We start from the raw sequence: 17,363 nt of genomic DNA on the forward strand, positions 1-17,363 counted from the left end.
CAGTCCTCCGCCGAGGGGACCCAGAAGAACGGTCGAATGACAGATTCTGCGGCAGTAACGATGCCGGTGGTGACCGAGTGAACCATCTCATCAATGGCTTCATTAGAAAGAGGCTCAATAGCGGCAGTGGAGGAGAACAAGTCCCAGTCAGCCTTATTCATAGCCTATCTGCAAGGGCGCCCAGAAGAGTGACGCTGTGGCAGTGACAGAAAGATCGGGAAGTGGTCACTACCACATAGGTCGTCATGCACACTCCATTGGACAGACTGTAAGAGGCTAGGGCTGCAGATCGAAAGGTCAATGGCGGAGTACATACCATGTGCCACACTGAAATGTGTGAAGGCTCCATAGTTTAAAAGGGAGAGGTCAAGCTGTGCCAATACATGCTCAACTGTGGCGCCTCGACCTGTCGCCACTGACCCATCCCACAGAGACTTAAGGGCGTTGAAGTCGCCCATTAACAGGAAAGGTGGCGGCAATTGGGATATCAGCGTAGCCAGGACACGCTGCGGGACATCACCATCCGGTGGAAGATTGCAGACAGTAACAGCCTATGGCGTCCACACCCAAACAGCGACAGCCTCTAAAGGTGTTTGTAGAGGGCAGACTCGCTGTGAAGAGAGTGAAAGACAGATTACGCCACTGGGTCACCTGCTGCCTCCGATTGAGCACCAGGGCAAGTGCTATCCATTGCGTCTGATTGACCGGCGAGATCGAGGTCCTCAGCAGACACCTGAACAGAATCTCAACCTCGTCCTCAGACGCAGAGTTGGAAGGTTGTGGACAGAGGAGGATCGCAAAGCCCTATGACCAGCTGGTTGTGGGCACTTATGCCACTGTCAGGCGTTAGCCTTCCTGCTTGTGGAAACCTGGGAAGGGAGGGACCCAAGGGACCCCTTTCGAGCGTGAGAAGCTGAAGAAGTTGGACGCTTCTCCGGCTTAGAAGCGGGGATGGATGTCCCTGATGTGTGTGTGTGTGGGGGGGGCGGGCGTGTTGCTCCCGAGTTAGGTGGCGTAGGAGCAACAGGAGGTGTAGTGCCCCCTACGGGCAAGGGGGCATACTTGGTACGAATCGGCGAGCCGACTGAAAGTCGCGTGACTGATGGGGCTAACACAGTTGCCGTTGCAGTGGCATAGGAGGAAGTAAAAAAAAAATGGTTCAAATGGCTCTGAGCACTATGGGACTCAACTTCTGAGGTCATCAGTCCCCTAGAACTTAGAACTACTTAAACCTAACTAACCTAAGGACATCACACACATCCATGCCCGAGGCAGGATTCAAACCTGCGACCGTAGCGATCGCGCGGTTCCAGACTGTAGCGCCTAGAACTGCTCGGCCACTCCGACCGGCTAGGAGGAAGTCATTCGCACAGGATGGAGGCGTTCGTATTTCCTCTTAGCCTCAGTATAGGTTAGTCGGTCCAGGGTCTTATATTCCATGAATTTGCGCTCTTTCTGTAAGATCCTGCAGTCTGGCGAGCAAGGTGAATGAGGCACTCCTCAGTTGACACAGATGGGAGGCGGGGCACATGGAGCATTGGGATTTGATGGGCGTCCGCAATCTCGACCTGTGAGGCTGGAAGTGCAGCGGGAAGACTTATGGCCGAACTTCCAGCACTTAAAGCATCGCACTGGGGGAGGGATATAGGGCTTGAAGTCACAATGGTAGACCACCACCTTGACCTTCTCCAGTAATGTATCACCGTCGAAGGCCAAGATGAAGGCACTGGTAGCAAACTGATTGTCCCTTGGACCCCGATGAACGCGCTGGACGAAATGAACACCTCGACGCTCTAAGTTGGCGCGCAGCTCGTCGTCAGACTGCAAAAGTAGGTCCCTATGGAAAATAATACCCCGGACCATACTTAAACTCTTACGTAGTGTGATGGTAACGTTAACATCCCCCAACTTGTCGCAAGCAAGTAACCGGCGTGACTGGGCAGAGGATGCCATTTTTATCAAAACTGACCCAGAGCGCATTTTGGACAAGCCCTCCACCTCCCCAAACTTGTCCTCTTAAATGCTCTACAAAGAACTGAGGCTTCCCAGAGACAAAGGATTCCCTATCACCTCTGGTACAGACGAGATATTGGGGCGAATACGTTTCACTGCCATTCATAGCCTTTCGTTCCTCCCAAGGTGTGGCCAGGGAGGCGAACGATTTGGGGTCATACACGTTAGCTCTAAAATGAGCCCTCGAACACTTAGAGACTGCTGGTGGCTGGTCACCAGCAAGAGATGATGTGTCACGCTTCATTGCGTGTCATTCACCCTGATGCCACCTACTCCGACCAAGGGCCCTCCCCATGTGCGCCACCCAGCCACAGCAAGTGTCACCTGCCAGGATGGCCATTGCCGGGAGTCTTGATGCCCCAAGGAGATGGGCATCTACTCCTTGGCATACATGGGGAGTAAATGGCGCAGGCATCAGTAGAGCGATCCCTGTGTTGTCAGGGGGTTGCAACCATAGGGTACATGGCGGCCCCGCCACAACGGACTGGCTACCGTGCTGGATCTTAGGTGCAAAATAGTCCAAGGTCGTCGTCGCAGCAAAAAGCAACACTGCAGAGTGCAGAGTGGTAATCGCACCCGGGAACGTATCCTAGTCCAAGAGATGTAAAACGAGCGGGACAGCATTGCGACGACGAGAAAGCTGGCGCAAGGTCTCAACGCACGATGGATACAGCGCACCATGTAAGGCGCCCTTCCCCAATTGGCTCACTCTTCGGAAGAATTTAGAAAGATAGAGGTGAAACCCGAGAGGGGACCATCACATAAGGCCGAAACGTTTGAGACTCCTTTTAGTCGCCTCTTAAGACAGGCAGGAATACCGCGGGCCTATTCTCACCCCCGAACCCGCAGGGGGAGGACGGTATGTTTATACGATCCTCCCGTATGAAAGATTTCTTGAATGCGAAATTTGAAACTTCGGCCTTCGCTTTGCTATTTTCATCTGCAACACCAGACTGGTCAATAAATGAGTGGGTGGAAGCTTTAGACCTGCTTAACGATTTCACATAACACCAGATTTTTCTCGGATTCTCTGGCAGATCTTTTGCTAAGGTATGACGTCGGTAGTTGCTTGATGTTTCGCGCGTAGATATTTTCACACACGCACGAATCTCTGCTAACCTTTACTTCTAGTCATTTGCGTGTTCTCTTTTGAACCGAGAGTATAACATCCTCTGCTTCCTCAACATTTTCCGCATTTCGTTATTAAACTATGGCGGGGCTTTTCCGTTCTTAATCCACTTATTAGGAACATAAACCTCCAGATCACCATTTATATCCTGTAAAACCTTGAGCAATAATTTCTCCACGTGCATCCTGCTGTAAGTATGTGATGTTAATTCGCTGCATAACTGAAATGCTAACCATTTCTTATCTGCTCTTTCTAGCAGAAATATTCTTCTATCCTTCTTGACTCATTTATTAACTTTCATAACCATAGTTGCTTTAATGACTTACTGAGCTATAAACTCCCTTTCTATTCCGACGTTGCGATAAGACCCAACATATTTGTAGGCACAAAGTTTAAGATATTTCTACTGCTTGTGGGTTGCCGAACTAGCTGCTCAAGCAAGTTTTCAGAAAACGTGTTCAAAAGTACTTCGCACGATTGTCTGTCTGAACCTTCTGCAACGAATCCATAGACATTCCGGTCTATACTCGGCGGCTTAAAGTCGCCTCCAACTAGTATGGCACGATCTGAGTATGTATGAGCTACTGACCGTAGACTTTCTGTGAATGACTCTAGAACCGTCGTAGTGAAACCAGGTGGCTGGTAAAAGCATCCAACAGTTAAGCTGGTTCCACCTGCACCTGTCATACACGACCAGATAACTTCATTGTCACATTCAATTTCTACCTTAATAGAAACAATATTTTTGTCAGCTGCAATGAACAATCCCTCTCCTATGGCCTCTAATCTGTCTTTCCGGCATGCGTTCCATGACTCGCTAAATATTTCACAGTTTTCCACTTCGGGTTTTGGCCAGTTAGCTGTCCCACGAATATTTCAGGTGTGAGAACTTTCCTGCAGGACAGTAAATTTGGAAAGTTTTTTACAGATACTTCTACAATTTACTGATAAAGTTTTGACTGTCGAAGTGTCTTTACTCTGAACGTGGTCCAACTTCACCTGCTATGTATCGACTGTCCGGTGTTCATCAGAGTGCTGCAAACTACAGCATAGCCTAAAAACCCTCGAGTGTTCTCCACACGTAATCTGCTGCCCGAGTAGCTGCTTCCTTTGCGTAATGCACCACTGAAAAACCGAGTGGAGTCCTCCGAATCCACAAACGGTAACACAGTTCTAGAAATCTGCAGCCAAGAGCGTCACAGAGTCGACGAAGCCATTGGTTCAGACCCTCCGCTCGGCTAAAAACCAAAGGACCCAGGCTAACTCTGGGAGCAATGCTGCAAATTACGAGCTCTGCTGGCACCGTAAGGATGAGACCGGGCGCCCTAACCACCTCCACTAGCCGCCTGCATGAACTGAGAATGGCCTCAAAACCCATGTGACAGCTATCTCCACATCTGGGATGAGGCCGCGCGACAAATATACTAAGTGCACATTGGCTTTCTTCCCAGCGCTGAACGCTATCTGCCTAAGGGACTCCATAACACGCCTAACGTTGGAGCTCTCGATAACTAGTCACCTAGCCCCCATCCCCCCCCCCCCCCTTCCATGTGCCTGCTCGGACCCTGCTGAAACAGTGGCCACATTCCCACTCACAGGCTGTATGGGCGAGGCTAGATGACCAATCTCCACACCGCCTCGATGCGACACGAACGCTTTACCACTTACCACTCACTCTGCTGTTAGGGCGACTCCAACGCGTCAGGTACATTAGGAGGTGCCTACGCAAAGGAGCCCCTGAGTAAAACGAGCGACACCTGACGTGTCCCACGCTATGTGCCAGATTACTTACCATCGCTACATCCCTGGGCAGCAGTATGAAGGTGACTAACCGTAGACAAAACCCCTTTCAACTGTTCATGAACTGCGGACAGCTCCACCTGCATCTGCACACAGCAAGCACACATCTTACCCATTCTAGCAGGACTATCTGATGAAGTAAACTATAAAAGCAGACAGAATCCTAGACATGCAATATTTTACCCTGCTGATGTGTCATCTATGGACGCTGATGCCTTGAGGAGCTAAGTAGCTGACTGTTCAGAAGAAATGAAAACTGCGTCACACACTGCCTTATTTTGCACTTACAAAATGAGAACTTACACTTCTCAAACAGAAAAACGTACCAAGTGAGGAAACAAACTTTGAGGAAGACAAAGGATACGACAAATACTTAATTTGCCGATGTGTCGATGTGTAACATATATTATGTTTAAAGCAGAAGTAGTCTTTTCTGAACATATAGCCGGCCGGGGTGGCCGAGCGGTTCTAGGCGCTACAGACTGGAACCGCGTGACCGCTACGGTCGCAGGTTCGAATCCTGCCTCGGGCATGGATGTGTGTGATGTCCTTAGGTTAGTTAGGTTTAAGTAGTTCTAAGTTCTAGGGGACTGATGACGTCAGTAGTTAAGTCCCATAGTGCTCAGAGGCATTTGAACCTGAACATATAGTAAAATGGTTCAAATGGCTCTGAGCACTATGGGACTCAACTGCTGAGGTCATTAGTCCCCTGGAACTTTGAACTAGTTAAACCTAACTAACCTAAGGACATCACAAACATCCATGCCCGAGGCAGGATTCGAACCTGCGACCTTAGCGGTCTTGCGGTTCCAGACTGCAGCGCCTTTAACCGCACGGCCACTTCGGCCGGCGAACATATAGTACAAACAGGAAGACAATATAAGCATTGGACGTGTGGTACTATAGAAAAATGCTGAGGATTGGATGGGTAGATTATATATCGAATCTGGTTAAAGTAATTTATGGTAAACCTAGACTACGGCAAGGGATTGGTTGACATGACCTTATTTACGAAACACGTGATCGTCAATTACGTCATTGTGGGAAGTGGAGGGAGGTAGCGGGTAAAATTATATAGGGATAACAAAGCATGATTACGGTCTGCAGTTTTAGGTGATTGTAGACTCAATAATTCTGAAGAGCTGAAGAGTCTTTTACAGGACAGCTGCATCAACCCAGCCCCCTGACAGACAACCACAATAGCGACAATACCAATAACATTTACTTAACTCAGATATTTTCTAGCGGCTGGTAAAATAAAATGTGTCGGAATGGTACACTAAAAAGACAGTTCTTCATGGAATATAAGATGTTAAAAGCTCGTACACAAACCTTCGTAAAGCGGTGTTACAGGGCACCTACGATATTTGCAGATCACCATCCACAGTAGAACAAATCTACGTCACACATCTGTTCTGCTTCTCAAGGACAGCTGCCAGTCATTAAAAACCGTTTATTAAGGCACAAAGCGTTGTTACTACCCTCTGCTTTCTATACAGGGTGAATCACTAACTATTGACACCTAGAATATCTCCGAAAATATGATAGTAGCTGAAAAGTTTGTGGGACAAAAGTTGCATGGGACAACGGGGGCGATAATATGATGTTGGTTTTTTGTTATTAGGTAGGGTCGCGTAACAGATATGAAGGTCAACTTCGTTTTTTTTTTAAATGGGATGCTATAGTTTGGTACTTATTTTCTGATAGCGGCTATCGAGACAAATCCAATGAAGTGTACCAGTAAGGTCTTTGAAGGTCAAGGAAGGTGAAAAAGGTGGCATGATCGCCCATTTACAGAAGGTGTTCAAGTGATCACCACTGGTGTCAATGTAGTGCTGCAGTCTTCTTATCATTGATTCAGTGGTATTCCTTATCACTTCGGCACTTGTCGAAACACATGCTCTGACAATTCTCTCACGTATATCGTACAAATAGTAAACATTCGCCGAATACGGCGTCTCCATCTAACGTGCCATTGACATGTAAACACCATTCGACGGTTTCGCAATAAAACACGCAATAAAAGAACGGTAAGACTAGTATCGTCGTATCAAGCGAGTGTGAATGATGTATAACTTCGAAGAACAAATCGATATGCTTCTCATTTACGGAGAATGCCAACGAAATTCAGTGAGAACTAGAGACTTATACGCTGAAAGATATCCTCGACGTACTCACCCTACACGTCGTACATTTAAATATGTGTATGATAAATTGAGAACAACTGGATCTTTAACGCATCGGAGACATATCCGGCAAAGGAAAGTTACTACTGGGGAAATGGAAATTGGTATTCTTGCCACTGTCGTTCGAGATCCTTCTGTTAATTCTTGTTAAATCGCAAGGGAATCTGGCATGAGCCAGGGTAGTGTTGTTCGTGTTCTGCATCGCCATAAATATCATCCTTACCATATCGGTCTCTACCAAGAATCAACTGGTACGGATTGTATGCGTCGCATTGAATTATGTCGATGGGCTCAAACTTCAAATTCAGAAGGATGACACACTTATAAATTTGATTTTATTTACTGGCAAGGCTACATTTACCACCATGGAAATGTTAATTTGCGTAACATTCATTATTGGGCAACTGAAAATCCCTGTTGGCTACGGCAAGTTGCACACCAAAAACCGTGGTCGGTGAATGCATGGTGTGGAATTCTGGAGGACAGAATTACAGGCCCCTATTTCATCGAAGGAAATCCTAATAGTAGGAAGTACACCACACTACTGCAAGAAACATTAGGTCTGTTATTGGAAGAGATACCTTTAGGAACAAGGAACAGAATGTGGTATCAACACGATGGGTGTCCGGCACATTTTTTGCTGATGGCTAGAAATGAGTTGCAGAGACAATTCCCAAATAGTTGGATTTGACGCGGAGGAGATACCTCGTGGCCGGTTCGTTTGCAAGACTTCATGCCTCTGGATTCTTTCTTGTGGGGCTCCATAAAAGTCATTGTTTATAAAGACGTTCCAACTACACCTGAAGATAGGCAAGAGAGAACTGTACGAGCAGTTTCTTCGATAAGTGCCGATGTGATAAGGAATACTACTCAATTCATGATAAGATGATTGCAGCACTGCATTGATACCAGTGGTCATGACTTCGAACACCTTCTGTAAATGGACGTTAATGCCACCTTTGTGACCTTTTTTTACCTTCAAAGACCTTATTGTTCTACATCTACATACATACGCAGCAATCCACCATACGGTGCGTGGCGGAGGGTACCTCGTATCACAACTAGCATCTTCTCTCCCTGTTCCACTCCCAAACAGAACGAGGGAAAAATGACTGCCTGTATGCCTCTGAACGAGCCCTAATCTCTCTTATCTTCTCATTGTGGTCTTTCCGCGAAATATAAGTTGGCGGCAGTAAAATTGTACAGCAGTCAGCCTCAGATGCTGGTTCTCTAAATTTCCTCAGTAGCGATTCACGAAAGGAACGCCTCCTTTCCTCCAGAGACTCCCACCCGAGTTCTTGAAGCATTTCTGTAACACTCGCGTGATGATCAAACCTACCAGTAACAAATCTAGCAGCCCGCCGCTGAATTGCTTCTATGTCCTCTCTCAATCCGACCTGATAGGGATCCCAAACGCTCGAGCAGTACTCAAGAATATGTCGTATTAGTGTTTAAAAGCGGTCTCCTTTACAGATGAACCACATCTTCCCAAAATTCTATCAATGAACCAAAGATGACTATCCACCTACCCCTCAACTGCCATTACATGCTTTTCCCACTTCATATCCCTCTGCAATGTTACGCCCAAATATTTAATCGACGTGACTGTATCAAGCGCTACTCTACTAATGGAGTATTCAAACATTACGGGATTCTTTTTCCTATTCATCTGCATTAATTTACATTTATCTATATTTAGAGTTAGCTTTCATTCTTTACACCAATCACAAATTCTATCCAAGTCATCTTGTATCCTCCTATAGTCACTCAACGACGACACCTTCCCGTACACCACAGCATCATCAGCAAACAGCCGCACATTGCTATCCACCCTATCCAAAAGATCATTTATGTAGACAGAAAACAACAGCGAACCTACCACACTTCCCTGGGGCACTCCAGATGATACCCTCACTTCCGATGAACACTCACCATCGAGGACAACGTACTGGGTTCTATTACTTAAGAAGTCCTCGAGCCACTCACATATTTGGGAACCAATTCCATATGCTCGTACCTTAGTTAGGAGTCTCTAGTGGGGCACCGAATCAAACGCTTTCCGAAAGTCAAGGAATATGGCATGGATGTGTGTGATGTCCTTAGGTTGGTTAGGTTTAAGTAGTTCTAAGTTCTAGGGGACTGATGACCACAGATGTTTAGTCCCATAGTGCTCAGAGCCATTTGAACCATTTTCAAGGACTATGGCATCCGTCTGATACCCTTCATCCATGGTTCGCAAGATATCATGTGAAAAAAGGGTGAGTTGCGTTTCGCAGGAGCGATGCTTTCTAAAGCCGTGCTGATGCATGGACAGCAACTTCTCTGTGTCAAGGAAATTCATTATATTCGAACTGAGAATATGTTCGAGAATCCTGCAACAAACCGATGTTAAGGATATTGGTCTGTAATTTTGTTACACATCATTGGATTCATCTCGATAGCCGCTATCAGAAAATAAATACCAAACTATAGCATACCATTTAAAAAAAACAAAGTTAAACTTCATATCTCTGAAGCGACCCCGCCTAGCAACGAAAAACCAACGTCATATTATATCCCCCATTGTCCCATGCAACTTTTGTCCCAGAAACTTTTCAGCACCTATCATACTTTCGGAGTTATTCTTGGTGGCAATAGTTAGTGAATCACCCTGTATAATGAAACTGACATGAAGCTCTAATGTGCAGGAATAAGTTGAAATTCGGTTTGGAGGAATAAATACTTATGGTCGGTAATGAAAAAGTAATGTCTGAAAGTGATCAGTGTTATCGCTTGACCTATTTGCCTCCCACTGGCAGAAGTTGATCTACAACAGCTCTGCAGTGGTCGTCAGGAAACTAGGCTTGCAAGGATCGTTTCACCTATTTATGTATAATTTCAAAAGAGAGTAAAAATTTCGAAGAAAAGACGTACTCATTTCTAGCGCTGAATGTGGTGGAGGCCATTCTAAAAGAAAATTCCTACCAGTCAGTACGGAAAAAATGAAAACCGACACTAAAATGTATTTTGGAAAGAAATATTTTTTATCTCATTGAATGTGAAAATGCCTGAAGGACTAAATTATGTGAAATGAGGAAAACATATTGACTTCCTCCAGGTTTATACAAGTACGTATTATAAACGCCAGCAAGAAGACTTAAAAGTTTCCCGAGATAAATATAAAATAAGGTAGAACTCGCGAAACTCTTCCGTCCGTAACGATAAACGCCGTTGTTTTACAATACCTGACTGTCAACTGAGTGCACTGCATAAGACTCAGACACTGTATAGCAGTGCAATAAGCAGGGCCTGCTATATGACATGCGTATGATACAAGTAGGATAATGAAGAAAATTAATATTTAATAAATTATACACTTACCCACAGCCATTACCTTACGGTTAGTGGACGATAGCGTTGTACAATGAGCCACAGAAGAGAGACTGGAACGTCGTTCTCTATGGCCTGCAAGGCATCATAAGTGAGAATGATATCTGCATAACGCAATGTGTATTCGCACTTATGACTCAGGCAGACCAGCATTTTTTAATGTAACATACTTAACTTGGTGACACACAAGTACAGTACTGGACTCGATCAGGAAGCACAGCGCTACAAACTATTATATGATCATCAAGGCTTAGGTGCTCTGTGATTTCAATAAATCGCTCATTTCAAATAATGCTACCTGTATTTATTTTTATGTTATGTACTTACACTGAATTGTACACACTCCTAGAAATTCTGACCGTAGGAAAATACAATTTCTGCTGCAATCAGACTGCAGCTATCAAAGCTATAGGAGTACTCACGAAGGTGAAGCAGTCGCTGAGAAGGGAGAACAAGTATTATCCTGTCTGCACAACGAGCAAGCTGTGAACGAAACCTAGGGGAATTTCGGAAAGGCAAAAAAAGAAGTTGAAGAAATTCAAACTTGGAAGAACAGTTGAATGGAGTCCATAATGTCCCGAGATATTACAAGAAGAACGTAAACAAAAGTTAAGCAAGGGAATGTTGAAGAAATTCAAACTTGGAAGAACAGTTGAATGGAGTCCATAATGTCCCGAGATGTTACAAGAAGAACGTAAACAAAAGTTAAGCAAGGGAATGTTGCCAAACTAACTCAAGTAATGTTGAGGGAATTAGTATAGAATATGAGACGCTATTAAATGTAGTAAATGAATTTTTTGTAGGGGCAACAAAATAAATGACGATGGCCCACGTAGATATAAAATGCAAAGTTGGCATCGAGAACATATGTCATGTTTAATTCAGAAATAATCGTTTGTTAAAGTATTTATCTGGAGTGTATGGAAATGTGACATTGACGATAAGCGGTTCAGACAAGACGACATTATAAGTTTTTGAATGTGGTGCTACAGAAGAACGATACAGATTAAATGATTTGACCGGCTATCTAATTATTATCTACAGCATCTAACTATAATGAAAAGACATTTATGGTACAACTAGACTAAAAGAAGAGATCAGTTGACTGAACCATTATCGAAGCAATACGTGATCGTTCGTTTCGTAGTTGAGCGGGAGAGGGGGGAGGGTATAAAATTGTAGAGCCATATCAAATCTATACAGGTTCAGCTAGATGTAGGTTACTCTAATTATGCAGCAATTAAGAGCTTTGAACAGGACAGAGTACTATGGAGAGCTGTCCCACACCAATCCTTGTACTGAACACCACGACAAGGTTAACAACGTGCACTAATTCAAAAAATTTGCCAAAGGCTAGTAAACGATCGTGTGTCGGAACTGTATACAGTATAGATACTGGAGTTGTTCATGGATTTCTAGACGCCAAAAAAAAATGTAAACTTAAATTATATACAATGTTAAGTGACATGATTTCTGCAGAGCAAAATTCGCTGTGGAACAAAGCCATGTCATACTTCTGTTCTGCTTTACAGAAACAGCTGCCAGATAATAAAGGAACAGCTTCACATTTACCACCCTCCACTACTACTCACACTTTTAACTCTAATCGATGCTACAATGAGATATAATTCAGGCTGGACGGGTAAATCATTGTGGCCAGTAATGAAACAGCACTAGCAGAAGTTGCTCCCCATCTGACAATGGCGGTTCGTAACAGGGCTCCTGTGGCACTATAGTAATCATCAGCGATCTAGGTGCGTATAGAACGTCTCACACACTTACTGAATTGTCAGTTAATGATAAATACAATTGGTAGTACAAATTTCGAAGAAAATATAAGTCATCCGTAATTGAAACAGCACTAGCAGAAAATGCTTAAGTTATCGCCTGCCCCACGTGACACTGGGGGCTGCAATTGAGGTACGCCGGCATTATAGTGATCTTCAGGGTACTTGGTGGGAATACGTCATCTCGCATACTTAGTGGTAATTTCAGATGGTAGTAAAAATTTCGAAGAAAATGTGAGACATTTGCATTTATAGTGTAGAATACGTTGGAGTACGTTATGTAGGAGCATTCTTGGCAGCCACCAAGAAAAAAAACAGCAGCTGGCGTTACAAGCTATATTCGAAGAGAATAACTGTTTTCCCTTGAAAATTCCAGACGTAATAAAGTATATAGCCTGAGAAAATTAATGAACGTTCTCCCGGTATACAAGTATACGCACATGCAATTCGTATTTCTCGAGTAAATATAAAAATACCCCAAGATAAAAATTATATACAGTAATTGGAAACTGATTCGTCTGTAACGAAAAACTTCAGTGTTCTGCATTGAATGACCGTCAATGGAGAAAACTCCATAGGAATCCACAAATACTGCATATCACTACTCTAAGCAGTAGTATAATACATGAAAATTAATGTTTAATAAATTTCACACTTACCCAAGATATCGTCTTATGGTTGGTGGACGATCGCGTGGAACAGTGAGCCACAGATGGAACGTCGTTGTCAGTGGCCTGCAAGGGGTCACAAGTGTGCTTTGGCATTTTGTTAACGCAATGGCTATGCACACTTATGACCCCTGCAGACCACCGTTATTAGTATAGCTCACATCTGAGGTCATCAGTCCCTTAGAACTTAGAAGTACTTGAACCAAACTAACCTAAGGACATCACACACATCCACGCCAGAGGCAGGATTCGAACCTGCGACAGTAGTGGTCGCAGACTGAAGCGCCTAGAACCACTCGGCCACAGCAGCCGGCCCACAGGACGCGCATCAGAAAGTATGGCATTTCTAAAAACCATCTTATCATCCAGGATCAGGTCATCTGTGGATTCTCTAATTCGCTCATATCCAGTACTGGTATATATATTTATAACTGTGATAATTATGTTTATTAAATTATGTACTTACATTGAAGTGAATACCCTGCCTGAAATTCTGAACGTATAATTGACAATAAACAGCAAGTGAAGGATTATCTACAGTTTCTACCATTATCAGATTGCAGTTATAAGATTTATAAGACTAATAAAGTAGTAGTTGAGAAGGGAGAAGAAGTGTTATCCTATCACTAAGGTGAGCAAGCTCTGAGGGAAACCAAGGTAAAATTCAGAAAGACAATTAAAATTCAATCTAAAGAAATTCTAACTTGGAATAACAGCTGAACGGAATGGCTAGTGGCTTAAGAAGAGCAGTATCAAGGAAACGGTATCAGAAAAACTGTAGTTTCAGAATATCGAATGGGTATCTTACCATTGAAACATACGTTGTACTTTCTGAGGGTATTTATCTGGTCTGTAGCCTCGTATGAAAGTGAAACATGGGCGATAAACAGTTCAAATAAGAAGAGAGTATAGGACTTGGAAATGTGGTGCGACCGAAGATTGCTGAAGGTCAGATGGGTGGATTAGATATCTAATGACTAGTACAGAATCGAACGACGGTGAAAAGAAATTAAAGGTAATACCCTACTAAAAGAAAGCATCAGTTGAAATGACGCTTACTGACGCATCAAAATATTGTCAATTTGGGAATGGTTGGAAGTGGAGTGAGGTAGGGTTGTACAGAAAAAACTAGGATGGATAGATGTGTCGATCCAGTCCTCGAACAGAGAACCACAAAAACATTTATAACAACAAGATTAGCTTTGCTCCGAATGTTTTCCAACGGCTCGTACTCTATCTTACGTCGGAATGGTGCACAGAAAAGAGAAGGACTTATTTATGTAATACAAAATGTTAAAACTAACTTCCATAAATCAGAGTGTGAAGGCACCTATGAGGGGCGTTTGAAAAGTCCGTGCAAAAATAAAAACTACTTACATGTTTGGGGTAAACCTTTTTATTTTTCGACTTAGTCTCCTTTTAGACGTATACACTTCGTTCAAGGCTGTTCTAATTTGTTGATCCCTTCCGAATAATAGGAATTATCCAAGTCTGCAAAATAGCTATTAGTTGCTGCAATCACCTCCTCGTTTGAATAAAATATTTGTCCCACCAGCCATTTCTTCAAATTGGAGAACAAATAGTAGTCCGTGGGTGCCAAGTCTGGAGAATAGAGGGGATGTGAAAAGAGTTGGAATCCTGTTTCCATTAATTTTGCGACCACAACTGCTGAGGTTTATGCTGGTGCATTTTCGTGATGGAAAAGGACTTTTTTGCGGTCCAGTCGCCAGCGTTTTTCCTGCAGCTCGGTTTTCAAACGGTACAATAACTATGAATAATACTCACTTGTAATAGTTTTACCCTTTTACAGATAGTCGATGACGATTATACCTTGCGAATCCCAAAAGACGGTCGCCATAACCTTTCCAGCCGAAGGAATGGTCTTCGCCTTTTTTAGTGCAGATTCTCCCTTGGTAACCCATTGTTTAGATTGTTGTTTGGTCTCAGGAGTATAGTAATGTATCCATGTTTCATCCACAGTGACGAAACGACGCTTAAAGTCCTTCGGATCCTTCCTCAACAGCTCCAAACCATCCTTGCAGCACTTCACACGATTGCGTTTTTGGTCAAGCATGAGCAGTCGCGGAACCCATCTTGCGGATAGCTTTCTCATGTCCAAATGCTTATGCAAAATATTATGTGCCCGTTTATTCGAGATGCCCGCACCACTAGCAATTCACGCACTTTAACTCTTCTGTCATCCATCACCATATCATGGATTTTATCAATGATTTGTGGAGTCGTAACCTCAACAGGGCGTCCAGAACGTTCAGCATCACTTGTGCCCATATGACCACTCCCAAAATTTTGAAACCACTTATAAATTGTTATAACTGAAGGTGCAAAGTCACCGTAATGTTTATCAAACTTATCTTTAGTCTCCTAAGGCGTTTTGCCTTTCAAAAGTAATGTTTAATCTCCACACGATATTCCTTTTCGTCCATTTTTTGACAATCATTCGACTTGCTTGATTCACACGAATGCCAAACACAAAGAAATAGACCAATATGGCTGAAACTTGGTGTGAGGGCTTTCCAAAGATGTTACTAACTAAACCTGACCTCGATAAGCGCCGGTGGCGCCATCTCTCTGACTTTGCTCGGTCTTTACAAACGCCCCTCGTATTTTCAGATCACCATCCACAGTGAAACAAATCCTGTCACACTACCGTTCTGCTTTACGGAAACAGCTGTCACTTATTAAAATCATGTAATAACGAAAAAAGTAACGTTTACCGTCATCCGCTACCTATATTATTAGTTAGGTATTATGCTATATTGTCCTAGAACGTGGCGAAATATGGGTTGGACGAATAAATATTATGATCAGTTATAAACCAGAACTTGTAGAAAATGGTCAGATTTGTCACTTGCCCCAATTGACACTGGTAGCAGGAAATGAGGTAGACCGGCGTTATAAAGACGTCAGGAAACTAGGTAGGTAAAGGACGTGTCACATAATTACTGCACTGTGGGTTAGAGACTATTTCAGATGCTAGCAAAAATTCCGAAGAAAATTTAAGGCATCTGCATTTGTAGTGTAGAATAATATATAGTACATTCTGTGATAACATTCTTGGCAGCCATTTAGAAAATGTAACAACAGACGTTTCAAGCTATTCTCTTTACAAATATGGGAGGTAATGTAGAATGTGCCATGGGCAAAATGGATACACGGTCTCCAAGTTTATACAGGCATACACTTCATATTTGTAGAGCAATCATAAAACTATTCCAAAATAAAAATAAAATACCATATGAGGTGCGAATCAGACTTGTCTATAACGAAAATCTTTAGTGTTTTGCAGTGACTGACAACAAAGAACCAAACTATATTGAACTCCGTAAACACTGTATATCACAGAACCAGGCAATAAATTACACACTTACCCACAGCCTTCGGCTTATGGCAAGTAAACGATCGTGTAGCACAGCGGGCCACGGGAGAGAGACTAGAACGCTGTTGTTTATGGCTTGCAAGGCGTCATAAGTGGGCAGCAACATTTTCCTAACGCAAATTGTATGCGCCGTTAGCATCCGTACAGTAACACAACGACGTGTTGCCCAAACTAGACCACTGGACTCGCATCACGAGATACAGCACTCTCTGTCAGCTCCTCTGAGGTTTCTTTTAATTCTCATTTCAAGGAATGATAGTTCCATTTATTCTTATATTTTTAATTACTTATTAATTTACTAATTACATTGATGTACTTATAATGAACTGAATACATTTATTCCAATTCAATTATGAGCGTAGAATGCATCATATACACGACGTGAATGAGTATAATCAGTTTCCGCTGCAGTCAGACTGCAGTTATAAAATTTGTAAGATTATTAATGAAAGTGGCGCAGTACTTCAGAAGGGAGTAGAAGTGCTCTCCTATCTCTGCAGTGAGCTATGTATGAAAGGAAACAAGAGGAATTTCGAGAAGGCAATTTAAATTGAAGGTGAAGAAATTCAAACTTGTAAGAACAGTAGAACGCAATGGCTAGTGTAGAGAGAAGAAATTACAAAAGTTAAACTAGGGGCTTGGAATGTCGTCGAATTAAATCAATTAATCCTGAGGGAAACAGAATATGAAATGACACACTACTAAAAGTAGTAAAAATGATTTTTTACTGGACGTAGTAAAGCAACTGATGATTGCCTATTATATATTAAACGTAGGTTGATAGTAGCAAGAAATGGGTTCCTGAAAAAGAATAATTTCTTTGACATTCAATATATATGTTTCAAACAAAATTAATATTTTCAGACAGTTTGTATCCCGATTGTAGCCCTATATGGAAGTGAGATGTTGTCGATAAGGAGTTGAAATAAGAAGAGAATATAAGCTTTGGAAAGTGGCACTGCAGATGAATAATGAAGATTAAATGGTTAGGAGGTCAGATATTTAATGAATATG

The sequence above is a fragment of the Schistocerca serialis genome, chromosome 3 (assembly GCF_023864345.2).
Source record: "Schistocerca serialis cubense isolate TAMUIC-IGC-003099 chromosome 3, iqSchSeri2.2, whole genome shotgun sequence".
NCBI lineage: Eukaryota > Metazoa > Arthropoda > Insecta > Orthoptera > Acrididae > Schistocerca > Schistocerca serialis.